The following is a 22,073-nucleotide window of genomic DNA, read 5'->3' as shown; positions in this document are numbered from 1 at the left end:
CAGTATCCTTAACAAGTTGCAGCTTGCATATGAAAAAATTGTCACAAGAGTCACAAGACTGACTTCTTGGCTAAGGATGTGTGTGTGTCAGTGTTTGGATCATCTAATCCAACTCCCTCAAATGCAGGAATCTCTTTGCCCAGTTAAAAGTCAAAGGTAAAGGACCCCTGGACAGTTAAGTCCAGTCAAAGGCGACTATGGGGTTGCGGCACTCATCTCACTTTCAGGCGAAGGGAGCCGGCATTTGTCCACAGACAGTTTTCTGGGTCATGTGGCCAGCATGACTAAACCACTACTGGTGCATGGAGGACCATGACGAGTGCCAGAGTGCATGGAAATGCCATTTACCTTCTTGCCGCATCGGTACCTATTTATCTACTTGCACTGGCAAGCTTTCAAACTGCTAGGTTGGCAGGAACTGGGACAGAGCAAAGGGAGCTCACCTTGTCAAGGGGATTAGAACCGCTGACCTTCTGATCAGCAAGCCCAAGAGGCTCAGTGGTTTAGCCCAATGCTCTACCGACTGGTGTAAGTCACTTGGGGACCCTTTAGATAACAAGTGACTAATAGGTTTAATAAATAGCATGCAATATTGGATACAAGCCAGCACAGCAGAAACTTTTAATGATGATGGTCTTTCTTCCACTTGCTATGTATAGAATGCCATTTCGCAGCTGCGTTGCAACAAATTGTTTGCACTTCTACAGCTAAAGAAGACTGTGCAAGTTATGGTTTCCTCACTTTTATGAAGGGTGTGTGTGTGTTTGTGTGTGTGTGTGTGTGTGTGTGAGCTTTTATTTTGAGAAGATCCTGATGGCAGTGTTCGGGATTTGTAAGTCGATGCACATTTAAAATGGCCAGAAATATGGAGGAATAGCATTTTTCAGGAGTTTTAACATCTAATGATGGAATGTACTATGGGAAGGGAATTGGTCTTGAACCACTTGTGTGCAGTTGAGAAGGCCATTATGCGAAGAAAGGAGGAGACTGGATGCTGAGTCTTCAGTATGCTGACAGTTTTCTGCTGCTGCGGTGTTGACTTCAGCTGAGCTCATATCAAACAGCCAAAAAATACAAAATAAAATAAGGGCTTTGAAATCCTTTGGCTTGTTATTGTGATTGAGGTCTTGACTGATATATCTGCAATGCAATCCTATGCATGTCTTCTCAGAAGTACTTCTCATTGTTTTCATTGGGGCTGACTCCAGTGTTAAATGTGCATAGAAAACAACCCTGAACACATGAAGCTGATGTAAAGCAAGATGATGTAAATGAATCTGGCTTAAAGTTAATCCTGTTCAGCAGTGGGGCTTCCTCAGGGTTTCCTGGGCTAATGGTTAAACCTCTCTGGGAACTGCCGATCTTAATGGAAAACAGGTTTCTTAACACCTCTCAGGATCTTTAACAAACTACAGTTCCGAGGATTCTTTGGGGGGGGGAGCCATGACTGTCTGAAGCAGCGTGCTACTGCTTCCAATGTACAGCGCAGATGGAACCCTAGACTGACCTACAGATCTGACTTTTTAGCAGAAACACCTTCTCATCCTAAGGAGGCAATTCATTATGGGGAACATCCCAGCAGAAAGACTTTGTTGCTGAAACTAGTGAGCAGCCTTTTATAGCTTTCAGAGTAGGGAGGGGGAAGCTGGGGCACCCCAGACATTGCTGGAAAACAATACCTGCAAATCCTGCCTATTGTCCATGCTGGCTGGAGCTGATGGGAGCTGGAGTCCAAGATGGCCTGGAGGGCCATGCACTCCTGGTGTTGTTGAACTTGCCATGTCATCAGCCCCAGACAGCATGGGCAGTGATCAGGAATGATGGGAGATGCAGCCCAATTATATCTGTAGGGGCCACAGGTTCCCCACTCCTGTTTTGGAGGGATGAGGAAGTCTGGTTGTTCACTGCAGATTGTAGAACTGCTTCTATGGTTGGTAAACCCACCAGGTGGCACCAAACAGTGCTCTCTCTCTCTCTCTCTCTCTCTCTCTCTCTCTCTCTCTCTCTCTGTGTGTGTGTGTGTGTGTGTGTGTGTGTGTGTGAAATCAGAGCCACTTGTGCCACCTATTTTTCCAGAGCCTGCCAGGTGTGAGTGCCATCTTACACAGTGGCTCCCAGATGAGAGCTTTAGAAGATTTACAGCAACTGGGTTCGAAGCAGGACAGCATTTGGACTCAGTTGGTAAAGCATGAGACTGTTAATCTCAGGGTCGTGGGTTTAAGCCCCAGGCTGGGTGATATATTCATGCACTGCAGAGGGTTGGACAATATGATCCTCATGGTCACTTTCAACTCTACAATTCTGTGATTCTGTGATTGGTACCTTATGTGACAACCGGCTCCTCAGGAATCTCCCTTACCTCAAGTGGCAATCTAGTGTTTCATATGCAAACAACTGAATGGTCCTACCCCCCCCCCCCCCAACTATCAACCAATATCACCCCCCCCCCTTTAATTTTATTTAAGAATACTGAGTTATTTACCTCAGTAAAATATTTACCGAATGTACAAAACCTCCAAAATTAAATTTCTTCCGCGGAATATTTCAACACACAACAAATATATTTCAATACAAAAGTGAGCTAATACTGACAAAACTAATCAAAGTGTCAGTAAACATGGGAAATCAATAGGCTTAGATTCTTGGGTATGAAACTTCAGATGAGGTGGCCAAAACAATTTCCTTCAAACCTCCACCGTAAACAACAGTCCTGCATGAATGGACAATTCCCCCTCACCCCCACAATAATCACTAATTAAAATTCTGCAGGCTAAACACGCCCAACACACTCAACCAGTTTGTTTTCAAGGCCCTTTATATCATCTTGGTGGCCCTCCTCTGCACACATTCCATCTTGGATGCTGGTGAAGCCACAGGGAGGCCATCTTGTTTTTGTTGTTCAGTGAAGTAGTAAAACAGCTACTAACTCTTCATATTATACGACAGCATGTCTGAGGCAGCAGGCTTCTGAATGCCAGGTGTTGGGAATCACAAGTTGGCAGAGACTTTTGCTCTCAGGTTCTCCTTCCTATAGGCATCTGGTTGACCAATATGAGTACAGGATGTCGGACTAGATGTGCCTCTGGTCTGATCCAGCAAGGCTCTTCTTATGTCCTTGCTTAATACTGTTGGCTGAAGCTGGAAGATTCATGATGGAGAAAAGAAGGTACTTCGCACAGCACTTAAGTTGCACTTATGGAGTTTGCTCCTACAACAGGCAGTGAGAACCACCAACTTGAGTGGCATCACCAACAAATTCATGGATGATAAGGCTATCAATAAGTCTACTAGTCCTGATGGCTATGTTCTCCTTACACTCTTGGAGGCAGCCTGCCTCTAAATGGCAGTTGCTGGAAACTGCAGCAGGGAATGGCGTTCCTGCACTTGGTTCCTGCTAGTGGGTGTCAGTACACCTTTGAGCTGATGCCAATGACTGGGCTCAATAACCAGTTCTGCCCCGACTGGGCTAGGCGAACTGAAGCACTTCCAGAGACCTTCCACTCCTGGAAATCAGGTCTAAGTGCACTGGACCCACAACTGTCCATTGTGAGCACCAAACTCAGTGTGCTGGTCCCGGGGAAAGGTACCGTGGGTGTAAGCAGAGTCCACACGAAGAGGGGCGAGGTCCAAGACGGGGAGCCGGGCGGGGAACAGGTACGCTGGAACAGGAGGCCGAGCTGGGAACTGGAACACCGGATAGTCAGGAACAGGAGGCCAAGCAGGGATCAGGAACACAGGAAGGTCCAAAGCCAACAACGACGTTGCTCCCGCAACCTGGGGCCAGGCTGACTGGGCTTTTATCCTCTTCTAAGGCCGGGGGCGGTCCCGACCCCCAGGAGCCCCGCCTCCTCTGGCCTTAAGGCGAGCACTCCTCCTGGGGGCAACCAGTTCTCTTCGCCTCTCTGCCCTAAGCCTCTGCAGATCAGGAGAGGCCGAAGGGTTACTGGGCCCTGGAGGAGGCTCACCTGTGGCCACTGAGTCGTCAAGCCCCTCTGGGGCCAGAAGGGCTTCACCTGGGGCCAGCTCCTGATGCTCTGTCACAGGTGCAGGCTCTTCAGCATCTAGGCCTTGCCCCGGTTCAGCCGGCCCTGGAGGCGGGGACTCCTGTGCAGGCTGGGATTCCTCTGGTTCATCCTCTGAATCGGAATCCCAGGCCATCACACTCAGCAGAGTATGAGCAACACGGAAGAAAGCTGTGAAGCACAACTTCTTTATTTTCTAATAGCTACTGCAAACTAAAACTAAAGAGGTACTGGCTTGCATGAGTGTTACAGCTCTCACTCAGCCATCTAATCACTACAGGGATAACACACAGACTCCCCACAGAGTCAGGCAGGAGCGGAAGAAGCAAAGAGCAGTTTCTGCCCCCTCCTTTCTGAAAACATCAGGAGATTCTTGCGATGGAAGGGGGTGAAAATATCCACAGTGGGCATCTGGTTGGCATTGGCCACTGTGAGAACAGGTTGCTACACTAGATGGGTCATATCCCAAACCAACAAGATCTTCTTATTTTCTTATTCTACACTCAGTAGTGATCTGGTGGGCCACTGCTTTTCACCTGGTGGGGCTGGGGTGGGTCAGGCTGGAAGCAAGGTCAGGGCTGTATGGGTGCAGAGGTGGAGCCCATCTCTTGTACCCGCACAACTTTAGTGTTGCTGTCTCCTTGCCCTTCTCCAGCCCCATTCTCTCCACCCTATAGGAAGTGGCTGAAATAAAATGGGTCGGGCGCAATTTAAAGGGGTTCTATTCTGAAATACAACCAACTGTTCCCTGTAAGTCCTTAATAAGCCCAAGCTATTTCCAACTCGATTTCTACTATGCTTGCATTAAAAAAACAAAACCTATTTTCCAGCTTTGTCTTCTTGTATTTGTGGGTGTGTCTCCCCCCCCCCCGCCCATGTTTCTTTCCTTGAAATCTGCTCTTTGAAGATATCTCCTTTCAAATGACCAAATAATATTGAATGGTATATTTTCCATTTTGCTCCTAATTCCCAATTTGCATAATGTTCACAGCAAGGAATATAGATTTAAAAGGTTTTCTGCCATATGGGTGTGACAAGCTCCATTGATTTGTCTTTCTAATTTCCTTAGTGCCCATATAATGAAGCTTGAATTTATTGGTGTTTATGAGCTAACCAGTTGAATGTCTCCCCGTCTGGTAAGCTGTGTTTGCATTCTTGATATGTGCTATATATAATTCCCTATTTGTGGTTAAGCAGCGCGTTTGTTCAGTAGCTTCTAACTCTGGAACCAAAGGAAATACAATAAAACACAGCCGTTTGACTTGCTGCACTCCTGTCCTTGATAACATTTGCATCTTAACCATCTAACTGCTCAAAGGAACAAAAGGAAGCTGTCTTAGACTGAATCAGCCCATTGGTGCATTTAGCTCAATCAACCAGTTTATTATGGTCACAGACCAGCAGTGTGTCCATTTAGCTCAGTATTCTATACACTGATTGGCAGTTGCCCTTCAGGGTTTCTGACACTGAGGCTTTTTCCACCAAGACCATATAACACTGGTACTGAAAGACCTACATTGGCTCCCAGTACATTTCCAAGCACAAGTATTGGTGCTGACCTTTAAAGCCCTAAACAGCCTCGGCCCAGTATACCTGAAGGAGCGTCTCCACCCCCATCATTCAGCCCAGACACTGAGGTCTACCTCCGAGGGCCTTCTGGTGGTTCCCTCACTGTGAGAAGTGAGGTTACAGGGAACCAGGCAGAGGGCCTTCTCGGTTGTGGCACCCGCCCTGTGGAATGCCCTCCCATCAAATGTCAAGGAAATAAGCAACTATCAGACTTTTATAAGACATCTGAAGGCAGTCCTGTTTGGAGAAGTTTTTAATGTTTGATGTTTTACCGTGTTTTTAATAGTCTGTTGGGAGCCGCCCAGAGTGGCTGGGGAAACCCAGCCAGATGGGCTGGGTATAAGTAATAAATGATGATGGTGATGATGGTGATGATGATTCCAATCTGGAGATTTGCGGATTGAACCTGGGACCATTTGCACACAATGTCTTTCCCCAGCCTAGCCTGTAGGTGCTAGGGATTGAACTCAGCATCTTCTGTATGCAAGATAGATGCTGTACCACTGCGCTACATCCCTTTTCTTGTTACCTCCTGGTTGTCTATTCTTAAGATGCCTTCTCTGCAGAACTAAATGAGTAGCACCGCCCTACCCTGCAAAACAGCTGGCTAACGTGTTGTGGAATTTTAATCCGCTTCTTTTCTTTTTTTAATGATTTAACAGAAGTCCCAGCCACGGTTAACCAGCAGACAGTCATGGCTGATACTCCTTATTGCGGCAACAATCAGAAGGTTCTTCGCACACCGAGAGAGAGAGAAGAAAGCAACAAACACCTTATTAAGCAAGCAAGCAGGCAAAGGCAAGGCAGCAGAGGCCCCCAGGGCCATGTTAATTATCTTAGGGTCGAAGTCAGTAAGAGGCTGTCAGGCAAATCAGATGGCACAGCCCAAGTGCTGGAGTCCCCCAGGTCCTGCAGTTACAGCACTGTCATATTTCAAACGACAGGTAATAGGTAAGAGCATGCCAACACTAACCTCCTCAATTATGCTCAGTGTCAAGGTATGGGGCTGAAGGAGACATGGATTCTGAATATTATATATCTATATGTTCCCTGACCAAAAATAAAAAGGTGCTTTATCGAAGCGAGCCCTTTAAAGACATGGACTGAGGAAAAGCTTTTTGACACTCACAATGGGAATAACGTCCTAGAGAGGCAAGACTCTTGGCTGATAAAATAAATATTGCTTTAACTTAACGAAGCATAAAAAGAGAAGCGGGAGGGGGGTGCGTGTGTGTAAAATCACAGGGTTTTACATTTGCTTCCCTGACAGACATTTACCATCCTGTAGACATCTCTCCCCCCCCCCACTCTCCTTCTGCCTTTATATGCCAGCAGACGTGAATAAAAGAGGCTCTTGATGTTTACCTGAACATCCTTTCAGCGAAAAGGCACAAGGAATGCCTGCCTTATTGTAACAAAATCATCTGCCCCAGGTGTGCCGGGAGGCAAGAGCAGGAAGACAGAATGCCTTTTGCTCTCCAACATATGCAGTCTTGAACGCTTAGGGGAGAGGCAATGGAAGGGGTTGGGCGGTGGAAGAGGAAACAGAGAGGTATGTAGGAACACTCAAATGAACACTGGCAGCAGAGGCGGAGCAAGGTGGGTGCGGCCTGCCCCGGGTGTCATCCCTGAGGGGTGGTGACTGTTGCTATCAAAGGGTTAAAAGGTAGCAGAAACGCTCTAATCACTGAGCAGCTGGAGGTCATTAGGCTTCCAGGAACATGAGTTTGTATAAATAGTCAGTCTCCCATGTGTTTGTTCCCTTTTTTCCCCTTCTCCCCTTTTGGGCGCGTTTGCTGATATGTGTGGTTCGTCGCCGGGGTTTTTTTGTTTTGTAAATAAACCTTATCTTTGAGTTCCAAACCGCTTGCTCCAAGACTCCTCTTTGAAAAGATACTGCCTCTCCTGCCCTTCTAAACTGCTGCGCGAAATGCTCTGCTGTAGTGGAACTTGTGACGATGGAAGCGCACTGGGCATTTACATTAAACTAATTAAAGTTTAATGGGACAGGTTATGGGAGTTTGTACGTCAAGAAGGAGCTGAGGAGTGCAGTTCAGAGTGATTTATGAAAGGACTGGAGCGAAGACAGAAGCGGTTGCTGACAACGAAAGCCTTCAAAGCAGCTTGAGTCCTGCAACGTGCCTAGAAAAAGGTTTTAAACAGGCACTGCGCAGTTTGTACTCGCTGGAAGACGTCTTATTCCACAAGGAGCCACCTCAGCAGCTGGGAGACGGTCTACAGGTGTGTGAGTATTGTTCCTAAGCCCCAGGGAGGATGGCAGAGTCCCAGGAAAGTTTTTCTGTCCCGTTTACGCGACTCAATGGGAAAAATTGGCAAGATTGGAAGGCTAGAGTAAGGGTTTGGTTGCAAGCAAAAGAATTGTGGAGTTGCACTGAAGCACCGCCTTTACAGGCAGCTGCAGACGCGTCTGCAGAAGACAAAGCAGCAGCAGCAGCTTCACAGAAACGCGATAGGAAAGCCCAAGGTCTACTAGTTTTGGCAGTGGGACCAGAGCAAATGCCTTATGTTTCTGAGTTAAAGAACACGCATGAGGTCTGGACGGTTCTGCAGCGGTTAAATTCCAGAAACACTGCGGGGGCCAAGATCCATGCTACAAGATGTTTGTTTGATTTACGTCTCCAACCGGGAGCGTGTGTGAAAGAACATATTGCCAAAATGGTGTCTGCCTTTAATCAACTAAGACAGCTGGGCATTCCTTTCTCTATGGAGCAGCAGTCATACATATTGTTGTCTTCTCTTGATAAAAGCTATGAGACTCTAGCTCTAACTTTGGAAGCTATGCCTTCAACTGAATTAACCCTTGAATACATTTCATCTCGGCTTGCAGATGAACAGGATAAAAGGCAAAGAGAAAGAGGTTTGTCTTCAAAGGGGAGTTATGCTGTGCCTAAGAGTGTTGATGCTGAGTTTGAGCACACAGTAAATGCTTTTGCAGCTAGACACTGTTTTCGCTGTGGTTCCCCTTCCCATCTAATCAGGAATTGCACACGTGAACCTGGTCAAGACAGCACCAAGGCCGTTACCCCTAGTTACCAGACAAGGAGTTCCAGGGGACGTCGAAGAAGAGGAGGAGGTCGTGGCTACTCCCACAGCACACAGCACATGGCTTCAGCAATGGCGTTGATACAAGGGCGTGGCCAAGGCAGCAATCTACGCTGGTTGATCGACAGTGGTGCATCTCACCACCTGGTGGCGCCATCTAGTGTCCGTTTGCAGAATTGCAGACATTTGCAAACCCCTAAAGTTGTGACAATGGCAGATTCAACTAAACGTTCCTTAGAGACCGTAGGCACAGTGTTCTTGAATAGTTTGCAAACAGAAATTGATGCCTACGTGCTAAAGGGATTGAAGGGATGTATTTTGTCTGTGTCAGAACTTGATAGAGTTGGGTTTAAAACTGTGTTTGAAAATGGGGTTTGCACTATTTCAAAGAATAACGTTTCTCTTTTGCAGGTGGAATGCAGAAATGGGTTATATTATTTTGAGACAAGTCCAGATGAAGTTGAACAGGTTCATGCTGGTTGTGTGAACTTGCCTACCCATAATTCTTGTGTTCATTTATGGCACCGCCGTCTGGGACATATTAATTTTCAGTATGTTAAAAGGCAACCTGAATTATCAGAAGGGTGCAAAATGAACAAATGTGCTAAGTATTTGGATTGTACTGCATGCAAAAGGGCGAAGGTTCATAGATGCAGCTATCCCAGTTCAGATAGGAAATCTGACAAAGTATTCCAACTTGTGCATATGGACCTATGTGGCCCAATGCCTGTTGCTAGCATGGGAGGTTCAAGGTATGCACTGTGTCTCTCGGATGACAAAACAAAAGTCACATGGTTTTTTCCTCTCAAAACCAAAGCAGATACTGCAGAAACAGTTAAAAATTGGGTTCATGCAGTAGAACTTGAATTCGGTACTAAAGTACTTGCTTTTCAGACAGACAGAGGGTCAGAATTTACCGGGTCTGTGTTGCAGAATTTCTTTAAGAAAAAGGGAATTAAGCATCGTCTGTCTACACCTTATTCCCCCCAAGAAGGAGGCGTGGCCGAACGTAAAAACAGGGTTCTGCAAGAGTTGGCAAACTCTATGTTGTTTGATGCTAAACTCCCTCAAAGTTACTGGGCGGAAGCCTGGCAGGCGGCTACTCATATTCTGAACCGAGTATATAATTCTGTAATTGGCACTACCCCTTATTTTGCTTTATATGGGAAGAAGCCCAAAATTAATTACTTTCGGGTGTTTGGATGTCAAGCCTATGTACTTATCCCAAAAGCGTTAAGGAAAAAGGGAGGTCCAAGGGCTAGGAAACTCATCTTTTGTGGGTATGAACCACACGCTAAATCTTGGAGATTCGTGAACCCAAATGGGGATACTACAAGAGTGGTCCTCAGTAGGAGTGCTGAATTTTGTGAGCAGTCCGGATGGACTCACTTACATGCTAACCCTGACATTTTGAGAGATGATTTAGGCATTCATGCTGAGAATGAAAGGCCAGAGGGTGGTGAGCCAGAAGGGGATGGTGCACATGGTTCAGATGCAGATTCTGACCAGGCACAAGGTTCTTCTCCTAAGGTAGAAAAGCCAGAATCTAGGAGTGTTCCAACATCGCCAGTCAGTAGGCCTAGCAGACAGCAAAAGCGAAGCAGGTCGCCTGCAACACCAAGCCCAAGGGAGGTATCTAAACGGAGGTCTTTATCCCTAGGGGCGCATCCAGATATTAAGTCTGAGACAGATTCTGACAGCCAACGGTCAGAGGGGGCACAAGAGGAGCAATTGCGCAGGTCAAACCGTGCCACAAAGGGCAAGCCGCCAGAGCGGTTTAAGGTGACAAGTGTATACGTAAATATGGCACAGTGTGAGCCAGATAGCTATATGGAAGTACAACAGCTTCCAAGCTCAGAAGCCGCAAAGTGGCAGGAAGCAATGGAAAAAGAGATGGCTTCAATGAAGTCTCTCGGTGTGTTTACAAGTACAGAGCTTCCGAAAGGGCAACAAGCTGTAGGTTGTCGATGGGTATATCGTTTAAAGCCCACAACTACTGAAGAGTTGCAGTATAAAGCCCGACTAGTTGCAAAAGGGTTTTCGCAGTGCAAAGGTGTTCACTATTCTCAAATCTATGCCCCTACTTCAAGATCGGAGTCACTAAGAATGCTTTTAGCCTCTTCAGCTAAGAAGGGAAATAAGCTGTTTCATTTTGATGTCAATGTGGCTTATTTAAATGCAGACTTACAGGAGGAAGTCTATATGACACCACCACCGGGTTTTGAAGGAGACAAGCCAAACCAGGTCTGGCGCCTACACAAATCCATTTATGGGTTGAAACAGTCCGCCCGTAATTGGAATTCCTGCTTAAATGATGCTCTAGAGAGCATGGGGTTCAGAAAGAGCGCAGCAGATGCGTGTCTTTATCTAAAAGGCTCGGGATGTGAACAAGAAGCAGTCTTGATATTTGTTGACGATTTATTATACAGTGGAAAGGATGATAAACTTGCACAACAATTTGCCACAAAGCTTGGAGAAAGGTTTCAGATAAAATCACTAGGCAATGTATCTGTTTATCTAGGAGTTAAAATTCAGCAAGATGAAAATGGGAACTATTGGCTCAGCCAAGAAGCTAAGATCCAGCAGTTGCTGGAAAGGTTTAAAATGGACAACTGTGCTGGTGTTAAAACCCCAATGGAGTTAAGTTACATAAAGGATGCTCAAGCCGAGCAACAGGCAGAGTTCTCTAATCCCGGGGTTTACCAGTCAGCGATAGGCAGTTTACTCCACATTGCACAGTGGACTCGGCCCGATATAACATATGCTGTCAACATGCTGTGTAGACAAGCTGAAAAACCATCAATGCATGCTTGGCAAGGAGTAAAAAGAGTTTTAAGGTATCTCCAAACTACCAAAAGGTTTCGCTTAAAACTATCAGCAGAGGGCAGCACACAACTTGAATGTTGGGCCGACAGTAGTTGGGCAGATGCTGGACCAGATAGAAAATCAGTGTCAGGAATGGCGATAAAATTTGGAAATGCACTAATTGGTTGGAGATCAAGAAAGCAATCACTTATAGCTTTAAGTTCAACTGAATCTGAGTTTAATGCATTATCAGATGTATGTAGAGAACTGGAATTTTATAAGCAACTGGTACAAGAATTGTTTGGAGAATGTTCCCTACCTATCAGAGTGTGGGAAGACAATCAACCTTGTATTAAACTAGCTAAATCAGGTCAATTCAAGGCACACACAAAACACTTGGATATCCGTTATCAAAATGTATGCCAAAGTGTAAAACAAGGTTTAATTGAACTAAAGTATTGTCCAAGCCAAGAAAATCTCGCAGACGGTTTTACGAAAGCTTTGAGTCCGCAATTTCATAAATGTTTCTGTTCAGGTTTAAATTTGAATTAAGGTTGGTACAGCTCAGTGTTACGAGCGAGAGGGGGTGTTGCTATCAAAGGGTTAAAAGGTAGCAGAAACGCTCTAATCACTGAGCAGCTGGAGGTCATTAGGCTTCCAGGAACATGAGTTTGTATAAATAGTCAGTCTCCCATGTGTTTGTTCCCTTTTTTCCCCTTCTCCCCTTTTGGGCGCGTTTGCTGATATGTGTGGTTCGTCGCCGGGGTTTTTTTGTTTTGTAAATAAACCTTATCTTTGAGTTCCAAACCGCTTGCTCCAAGACTCCTCTTTGAAAAGATACTGCCTCTCCTGCCCTTCTAAACTGCTGCGCGAAATGCTCTGCTGTAGTGGAACTTGTGACGATGGAAGCGCACTGGGCATTTACATTAAACTAATTAAAGTTTAATGGGACAGTGACATCACCACAGGCACTGCCCACCCCCAGGACGCTCCCTGCTGCTGGTGCATCCCTCTGGGATGTGCGCTGCCACTAGCTCTGTCTCTGCCCATCTCTATGGGTGCCACGTGCCCCATCCCTAGCGCCTATGGGTGCCGCGCACCATAGCACATGGTTCGCACCACCCCAGGTGCCCGAGAGGCCTCCTCCGCCACTGATTGGCAGGAGCAAATGCACTCTCCTGAGATGATGGGCACTTCTCCATCAGGTTCCACAGGTCCATCAAGTCCATACTCAGACCAGACTGTGGCTTTCATGCCAAACCTTCCTCTTCCATTTGTGTGTTTGGTTGGCATCCATCTGCCTTGGGAGACAAGGGTAGAGTGTGCCTCTGAGGGTGAACTCAAACTGTTGGAGAGTTACAGTGTGAAGGTTGTGCTGCTGCTGCAGGTGTACCAGGGCATTTCTTCTCTCTGAGCTCCCTCCAGAGGTCATTCCTCCTCTGGTCACTGCTATGGATACAGGACCTGACTGACTGTCTCCAGGCACGGTGGTCATCTGCAAGGGATTCCCCCATGGTGGGGTTGATGCTGCCAGCCTTCATGTCACGTCTGCAGACATCTTTGTAATGCAGAGTCGGTCTGCCAATGGGCCTGGTGCTTGAAGCCTGCTCCCCATCAAGCACATCCTTGGGGTTCCTGCCATCTTCCATTCTGTGGACATGACCAAACCAGTGTAGGCATGCTGGGAATATGGGCTTGGGAGAACATATCTTTGTTTCTGCCATGTGATTCCAAAAATTTTACTGACACAGAACATGTGGAAGGCACTGAGGTGTGGTGTAAGCTGCCCATGTCTCACTACCTTAAAGCAACTTGCTCAACATGCAAGCCTGGTAGACCTTCATCTTGCTATTGGTTGTTAGCATCACAGGGATGCGAATAGTGCTGTGGTCTAAACCACTGAGCCTCTTGGGCTTGCCAATCAGAAGGTCGGCAGTTCGAATCCCCACGGCAGAGTGAGCTCCCGTTGCTCTGTCCCAGCTCCTGCCAACCTAGCAGTTCAAAAGCACACCAGTGTAAGTAGATAAATAGATACCACTGTGGCGGGAAGATAAATGGTGTTTCCATGCACTCTGGTTTCCGTCACAGTCCTCCGTGTGCTGAAAGCGGTTTAGTTATGTTGGCAGATGACCCGGAAAGCTGTCTGTAGACAAATGCCGGCTCCCTTGGCCTGAGAGCAAGATGAGCGCCACACCCCATATTCACATTTTACTGGATTTAACCACCCAGGGGTCCTTTACCTTTTCCCTGTTAGCATCACATTCTCTCACCCTTTTGTAGAGGCAAGCCATTACCATAGCTGCCTTGCCAATACACTTCCCAACTCAGTGTTAATAAAGAGTTGGTTGGCTATGGTGGAGCTCTGGTAGACAAAATCATCTACCACCTCAAGTGACTGGCCCAAGGCCTCTTCATGGCTGAGTGAGGATTCAAACTCTGCTTTCCCAGGTCATAGTCCAACACTCTAACCATTACACCATGCTGGCTCTCCATTCCTTGCATGAAGTTATCAGAGGAGTAAGAGATGGGTGGACGCAGTTTCCTCCTCCAAAATGTCAGAGATTAAAATAGAGACAGAGCTGTAACATTCCAGTTCTCATATCCAGGACCCTAATCACAGCAACCCATTCCTGAGGACTCTATTCTGCCTTTAGCACTCGTATTCACCAAGTCAGCAATCACCAGGCCTCCACTGACTTAAACACCAGGATCATGTTCATTCTTTTGGTTAAATATATACTAGAGGAACATAATTGGTCTAGAATTGGATATTGTCAGCAGTTTAAAATACATCGTAGCAGCTGCAGTGTGTGAAGAGGCAGGTGGGCACTGCATGATTCCTTAGTATTTATATGCACATACTTTTGCAAACATGCGCACTGGAGACAAGAGGTGTTCACTACCTACCCAGAGCTTTAGATTTTGGTGATTCCATGGAGAAAGCTTGATGCTAAAGGAAATCAGTTTCACTTACATATCAGGCATTGGTATATATCAAGACAGAATGACTACAACGCATGTTATGTGGCGCTTCCCTTGCACTTGATTTGGAAGCTGCATTTATTGCAAAATGCTGCAGCACAACTGCTGACAGGAGTGGGATCCTGCCAGCATATTTGTTGTTGTTGTTTAGTCATTTAGTCGTGTCCGACTCTCCGTGACTCCATGGACCAGAGCACGCCAGGCACTCCTGTCTTCCACTGCCTCCCGCAGTTTGGTCAAACTCATGCTGGTAGCCTTGAGAACATTGTCCAACCATCTCATCCTCTGTCGTCCCCTTCTCCTTGTGCCCTCCATCTTTCCCAACATCAGGGTCTTTGCCAGGGAGTCTTCTCTTCTCATGAGGTGGCCAAAGTATTGGAGCCTCAGCTTCAGGATCTGTCCTTCCAGTGAGGACTCAGGGCTGATTTCCTTCAGAATGGATAGGTATGATCTTCTTGCAGTTCATGGGACTCTCAAGGGTCTCCTCCAGTACCAGAATTCAAAAGCATCAATTCTTCGGTGATCAGCCTTCTTTATGGTCCAGCTCTCGCTTCCATGCCAGCATATTACACCCCTGCTTAGAGATCTGCACTCCATTTGGTACTTTTAATTTTATTTTTTGCATGCCCCCCCCATTGTGTTGATCTATGCCAACGCCCTTCACTTTATTCCCCACCCCGCAAGTAACCAAGAAACATCAGGCAGAGTTTTGTGGTGAAGGTGGTGGGGGTACCACTCATGCTTTCCTTTGGGACCATTCAGCATAGGATGGAAATATGAAATTGAAGATTTCACAATTTCATCTCTCACAGATGAACGCTTGAAAGCTTCCTCCTTTAGGTCTGCGCCTGCAGGACCAGGCTTAAGGAAGTCGGTCGTCTTCTGCTTTAACAATTGGATATATTTTAATTTCCTGGCTTCTGACAGGTTCCCCTCCGTCATGTTTGTTAAATATGGTTGTTATTATCTGACTTCCCACTGTACAGATCATAATTTCTTCCACATTGGCTCGTTTTCATTATGCTACATGACAGGTCTCATTTTTACAGCTAATATGCTCCCCGCCTTTTGTATTTGAACTTAATATTTGAATACAAATATCATCATCTGGCTATGTTCTTGCTCACAGAGCTGTGTTGCATTGCTGGGTGCACTCAGGCTCCCACTCCTCCTTACTTTACCTAGATATTTCAGAACTGAAAGAAACCTCCACATAAATCCAAATTAAGGAGACATCTCAATATGTAAAGGTCAGGTTTTGGAGGTTTCCCCCCCAAATGGACACTTCCATAGGGACACTTGAGAATCCGAAGAATCACAGAAGAAGTTGTCTTATACTGAATCAGACCACTGATCTATCTAGCATTGTCTACACTGACTGGCAGGGTCTTTCCAGGATTTTAGACTGGGTTTTCCCCCAGCCATACCTGGAGATGGCCTTTAAAACCCCCACACAATTGGACATGACACAGATGTTGTCCTCGGTGCCATCCCTAGCAGCAATTCAGTGTTTAAACAACAACAGTTCAGTCGGTGGGCAGGGGGTTTGTTATTGGTTTCTTTTGTTTTCATTCTTATTATGTTTTTTTTAAAAACAAATATTATGTATTTTTATGCTGTAAGTTGCCCTGAGATCTATGGATGAAGGGCAGTATGCAAATTTAATAACTATAAATAAATACTGTTCAGTACAACAATAACTGGAAATGCACCACAATCAGAACATCCTTAAAACACACAAGATCAACGCAGCAGCAGGCAAAAAAAACAGCTTCAAATGGAGCAACTCATGATCATTCTCATTCCATCCCAAAGGAAGAAGTGAAGCAATGAGACCTCACCAGCCAATGAAAAATCAGCAGCATTTGGGCTGGATCCACCCTCTGAGGTGAAGTGACGGACCTGTGTGTTTGCTCAGCCTGCTCTCCAAATGCTGAGAGGTGGTGGAACAATTTCAAGCCCCTTCTTCCTCCTCTTAGGACCCTTTCTCTGTAAACCAAAGTACTCTTTTATACCATTTTTAACAGCTATGCCTTCCCTCCAATAGAATCCTGTGGACTCTCGGACTGACCATTCCGACAACCCCCAGGATTCTCCACAACTGTTACAGTGGTAAAAGGGTGCTTTTAATGCATGGCGTGGATGTGACCTGTGATAGTTCAGAACTTAACTGGTTAAATGTTCTGAGGAGTGCGTCACCTGCTGACGTCAGTTTTCGAAGCTAGGAGGAGCTTGTTCCTGTACTTTCAGTTCTCTCTGTGTGTCTTGAGAGACAGACATGTTTGCCATGGCTGAAAGAAGCCCTGGACTGTTTTGCTGAGAAATGTTGCAATAAAGAGTTGTAAATAGACAAACCTGTCTTTGTATATTTGCCCGAAGCAAATGACAGCTTTGCACCGCTGTATGCTACTCTGCTGAGCCGTGACTGAAGAGACAGAAGAATTGCGCAGCTAGAAGGAAGCGGCTGGACGCTGTAAACGGCTGATTGAGATCGTAAAACAATCAGCGGTCATGGCTAATCGATCGAGCTTCGCAGATCGATATCTCCACATGACCTTGGACCAGACAGCCCAACAAATAGAAGGCCAACTCTGGTTAAGGAGGAGGATCTGCAACTTTGTGCACCTGTGCCCTTCCATTCTCTTGTTGTTGTTTAGTTGTTTAGTCGTGTCTGACTCTTCGTGACCCCATGGACCAGAGCACGCCAGGCACTCCTGTCTTCCACTGTCTTCCGCAACTTGGTCAAACTCATGCTGGTAGCTTCAAGAACACTGTCCAACCATCTCATTCTCTGCCGTCCCCTTCTCCTTGTGCCCTCCATCTTTCCCAACATCAGGGTCTTTTCCAGGGAGTCTTCTCTTCTCATGAGGTGGCCAAAGTATTGGAGCCTCAGCTTCAGGATCTGTCCTCCAGTGAGCACTCAGGGCTGATTTGCTTAAGAATGGATAGGTTTGATTTTCTTGAAGTCCATGGGACTCTCAAGAGTCTCCTCCAGCACCAGAATTCAAAAGCATCAATTCTTCGGCGATCAGCCTTCTTTATGGTCCAGCTCTCACTTCCATACATCACTACTGGGAAAACCATAGCTTTAACTATACTAGGCTGTGGCAATGATTGGATGGCGAGGCAATGACCACAGTGATGAGGGAGATGGCTTGCTTAGAGAAGAGTGAAATGGGCATCTTGCCTCAGCCTTCTCCCCAAACCTGGAAGTGGCACTGATACCAAGTGCTTCTTGTAGAGCAGCGGTTCTCAACCTGGGTCCCCAGATGTTGTTGGACTATCATCATCCCTGTTGTTGGACTATCATCATCCCATCATCCCTGAGCTCTGGACTTGCTAGCTAGGGGTGATGGGAGTTGTAGTCCAACAACATCTGAGGACCCACTTGTTGAGAACCACTGTTCTAGAGCACCCTGCAAAAAGAGAACACCAGTTGGCTTAGAACTGGAGCCATCACTGGCTTTTGAATGTTGACTTCTGACATCGGCATCTTTAAAGAACAAAAAAGCACCTGTGAGGGTTCTTTATTTTATTTTTGTTTTGTTTTGTTTCCTTACCAATGGTGTGGGCCTGTCATATGTCAGTAAAGTTCCCCATGTAAACTCTAAACAGCTTTTGAAAGTGAGGAGGAGGGAATTATACACAATTACTACAGAAAGAAGTGGGGAAGGGGGGGAAGTGAGGCGGTAAGAAGTTCGAGAATAGAATTCACAGGCAATTTCTGAAATGCAGCTTTTAAAGCCTCTGACTTAAATCATCGCCACTGACAAATCAAGCTTTTAGGCAAGACACCTCCATTTCCTTCAGTTTTCTTTGTGGCAAAACGGTTTGTTTTGCACAAAGACCCATTTGTATGCCTAGTGTGGGTGGTGATAACAAACCAGGCATGCATCTCGTTTATTGCTACATTTTTATAATTTTTTTTAGAAATCTCTGTGGATCTCTCCTCAATCCATATCGTTCCAGAATACATAGGTTGCTCTGACAACTAAAAGCCAGAATTTTCTACTGCAATGTATGTAATTGCTAAGGCAACTTCTTGCAGTTTTCTTTTCAAAGAAAAGGGGGTTGGGAAAGAGACAGAGAAAGATTGAGTATGCATACAGACTAATCCATTTGAAGGAAACCAATGTAGATTTCCACAACCTGGCATCATACATGCTTGTACTCAACATGCTGCTTTCAGTCTAGAATGATTCTAGATACAGCTGTCCACAAGGGTAAAAAGGTAAAGGTAAAGGTACCCCTGACCATTAGGTCCAGTCGCGGATGACTCTGGGGTTGCGACGCTCATCTCGCTTTATTGGCCGAGGGAGCCAGCGTACAGCTTCCGGGTCATGTAGCCAGCATGACTAAGCACACGGAAACGCCGTTTACCTTCCCGCCGGAGTGGTACCTATTTATCTACTTGTACTTTGACGTGCTTTCAAACTGCTAGGTTGGCAGGAGCAGAGACTGAGCAACAGGAGCTCACCCCATCGCGGGAATTCGAACCACCAACCTTCCGATCGGCAAGCCCTAGGCTCTGTGGTTTAACCCACAGTGCCACCCGCATCCCTCTGTCCACAAGGTTGTTTGATGTGGTTGTTTGATCTGTATTCAAAAACCCTCCCCTTTGTTAAGTTATTCACACTCTTTGCTCCTTGGACATAATGCAGGAAAAAGAAGAAGGAAGTAGTGATTGTGATCTTGGTATATGCCCATCCACAACTTCAATGGGCAGGTGCAGATAACCTCCAGTCTCATTGCTGCGACCACCTACAACTATTTTCATCTATCTTCAAGTGGACAGGGTAATACAGAATCCATTGGCAATGAGCATTTAACTTCATATCAAGGTCAGTTTTTAAAGGGAACTGCTTTTCAGTGGCAAAAAATTACAATAAATCTAGGTTGTGTGTGTACCACATAGAAAAAAATAGTCCTCAGTCTCCATTGATTCCAGCATAAAATTTCATGTGCACACAGCTTCAAAAATAAACATGTATTAAAAGTCCCAACATTCTCACCTGGATCATAGTGCCTGACTTTGGACTTATTCACATTTGCTTTTGCTCCTTCCAGACATTTTGCATTTGCTCCTTCCAGACATAGCTGGCAATTTAAAGCTCCTTGTCAGAGCACTCCCCCCTCCCCCCCTCCAGAGCTTTCCTTGCAAAAACCTGCTCCTTTAAGCTCAGTCAGAGCAAACATTGATCTGTGGAAAACCTCAATTTGCTGTGATTCAGCTTTAAAGAGCTGTTTTATTTTTTAAAAAATGCTCAGGGTATGGACCTCTGCCTGGAAAGAGCAGGACAAAAGGTAAGAGTGGATAAGCTCTGTTTCAGAGCAAATTGTCTGGCTATATCTCTTGATGTGGTTGGAGTTGAGCATCTGCATAAAACAAGGACACTTGGCTGCTGTGTTGTTTTGGGGCACCATGAGCTGACTGCTCCTTTTCCCTTCAGCAGAAACCAGCCTCCAGACCACACTCCCTCTCCTTCCTTGGCCTAGCAGAAAGCTCTGCAGACAGAGCCCCTGTTAATAAAGTAGTGGAGCCTGAATTCATTAGTCAAGCCTCAGTAGACAAGCCAGTTGTTACATGCAGCTCTGCACATAACTGGAGGTGGATGGGAGCCATTTCATTCGTTAAATGATGGGGGGGGGCCGCAATCCGTTAATCTCAACCTGTCCTAGGAAGCGCTTTGCTGCCACCGCTTATGAAATACAAGAGAACTTTCGATTTTGCAAGCTGCTTAATGCCCCACAGTTGCCTGACACAGTTGAACACATGCCATACATGCATACACACCCAAAATGACAACTAAAGCGAAATTAGATTGCCGGCAAACTCATAATTGAGCTCCACGTGATGTGGTCAATTTTCTTAGGCCTTTCTTAATGATTCAATTAGTTCCCTGGGAACATGGATAAGTGCATGCCCAATGTTCTGTGGCATATTACTGATTAGTATCTGCCCAAACCTTTCTTCAGTGAACCTTACACATTATACAAACTTATATGAACTATGAAAATCAAAATGCCTTGGGACATTCTGACTGCGTGCAATGCTCTATCTTCCTACCTCCGCCCATGCAATATGGCAAAACAGTGAAAAACAGTTTCCTAATGGATTATCAGAAAAGCAATGACAAACCTAGACAGCATCTTAAAAAGTAGAGACATCACCTTGCCAACAAAGGTCTGTATAGTAAAAGCTATGATTTTCCCAGTAGTAATGTATGGAAGTGAGAGCTGGACCATAAAAAGGCTGATTGCCGAAGAATTGATACTTTTGAATTATGGTGCTGGAGGAGACTCTTGAGAGTCCCATGGACTGCATGAAGATCAAACCTATCCATTCTTAAGGAAATCAGCCCTGAGTGCTCACTGGAAGGACAGATCGTGAAGCTGAGGCTCCAATACTTTGGCCACCTCATGAGAAGAGAAGACTCCCTGGAAAAGACCCTGATGTTGGGAAAGATGGAGGGCACAAGGAGAAGGGGACAACAGAGGATGAGATGGTTGGACAGTGTTCTCGAAACTACCAGCATGAGTTTGACCAAACTGCGGGAGGCAGTGGAAGACAGAAGTGCCTGGAGTGCTCTGGTCCATGGGGTCACGAAGAGTCGGACACGACTAAACGACTAAACAACAACAAATGGATTATTGCAACTTTGCGAAACCTTTCTTTTTTTTTAATGTAATATCTCCAAAAGCAAAAAAAAAAATATCTTAAACTATGGAAATTGCATAATTTATTTTGAAGAACAGATTTCTAATTATGCTATGAGTTATTCCCATAAAGCAAGCATGGAAACCCTCAAGCACTGGTGATGAGAATGTGTCTGTGGGGGGGGTCATGGGGGGGGCAATACCCTCCCATTCCAAATTAGAGGGCTTGGCCGCCCCAAACATCTGTGGCGGCGTGCACACACAATGCCATCACATGGCAGGACGTATATGTTACGTAAGTTACCGGTAAGTAACTTGCATTAAACAGTGAACAGCGAGACAAATGATGTTGCATTTGGCAGAAATCAAAGTGCAGCAAAATGGAAACAGCACCGATTGTGACAAATATAGATGGAATGGAAATTGCTGGCTTTCATTGCACACAAGGGATTCCTTCAAGGTGTATCAGACAGTTTCTCTGAATCTGACCCTTTGCTGCTTTTGCCCTTTGCTTATACAGAGCAAAGAGCTTGTAAAGAGCATTTACTGTCACTCAAAATGCTGGAAAATACAGCAGCATGCATAGCCCATGACTGTTTTGCAAATCATGACAGGATGATATATATATTCTGTTTTGCAACACTGTGGCAGAACTTGTGACTTGAGAATAGCTGAGGAGATAAAGAGAGAGGGAGGGAGAAATGCTTAAAATGCTATTTGTTTTAGCAGGCATTCTCAACAGCAAACGTTTCTGAGGGTCTATCGGCAAATTAAACCAGCAAGTAGCCACCCAAGGTTTTCTGCTTTTTTGCTCGGTCTATAAATCATTGAAGTGTAGAAAAACATTGCATGTGCGATTCTCAGCAAAATGAACTCAGCATGGCAGACGGCAGCTTTGTGACTCCTGATCAGTTCCAGTTCATGGAAAGCAAGTGTGAGATGTTACAACCTGTTGTAGGAAGCTGCTTGTTATGT

At 45.7% G+C, this 22,073-nt stretch overlaps 1 protein-coding gene across 6 annotated transcripts in view; it reads right to left on the bottom strand.

Moving 5' to 3' along the window:
* NAALADL2 (N-acetylated alpha-linked acidic dipeptidase like 2) overlaps positions 1-22,073 on the bottom strand; it is an 821,817-nt gene that overhangs the window by 451,859 nt on the left and 347,885 nt on the right. The gene's annotated exons all lie outside the window — the stretch shown is intronic.

This window comes from Podarcis erhardii (genome assembly GCF_964252035.2).
Source record: "Podarcis erhardii genome assembly, chromosome: 5".
Taxonomy (NCBI): Eukaryota; Metazoa; Chordata; class Lepidosauria; order Squamata; family Lacertidae; genus Podarcis; species Podarcis erhardii.
Note: the sequence above shows the minus strand (reverse complement) of the source record. Positions and strands in the feature narration are given on the sequence as shown.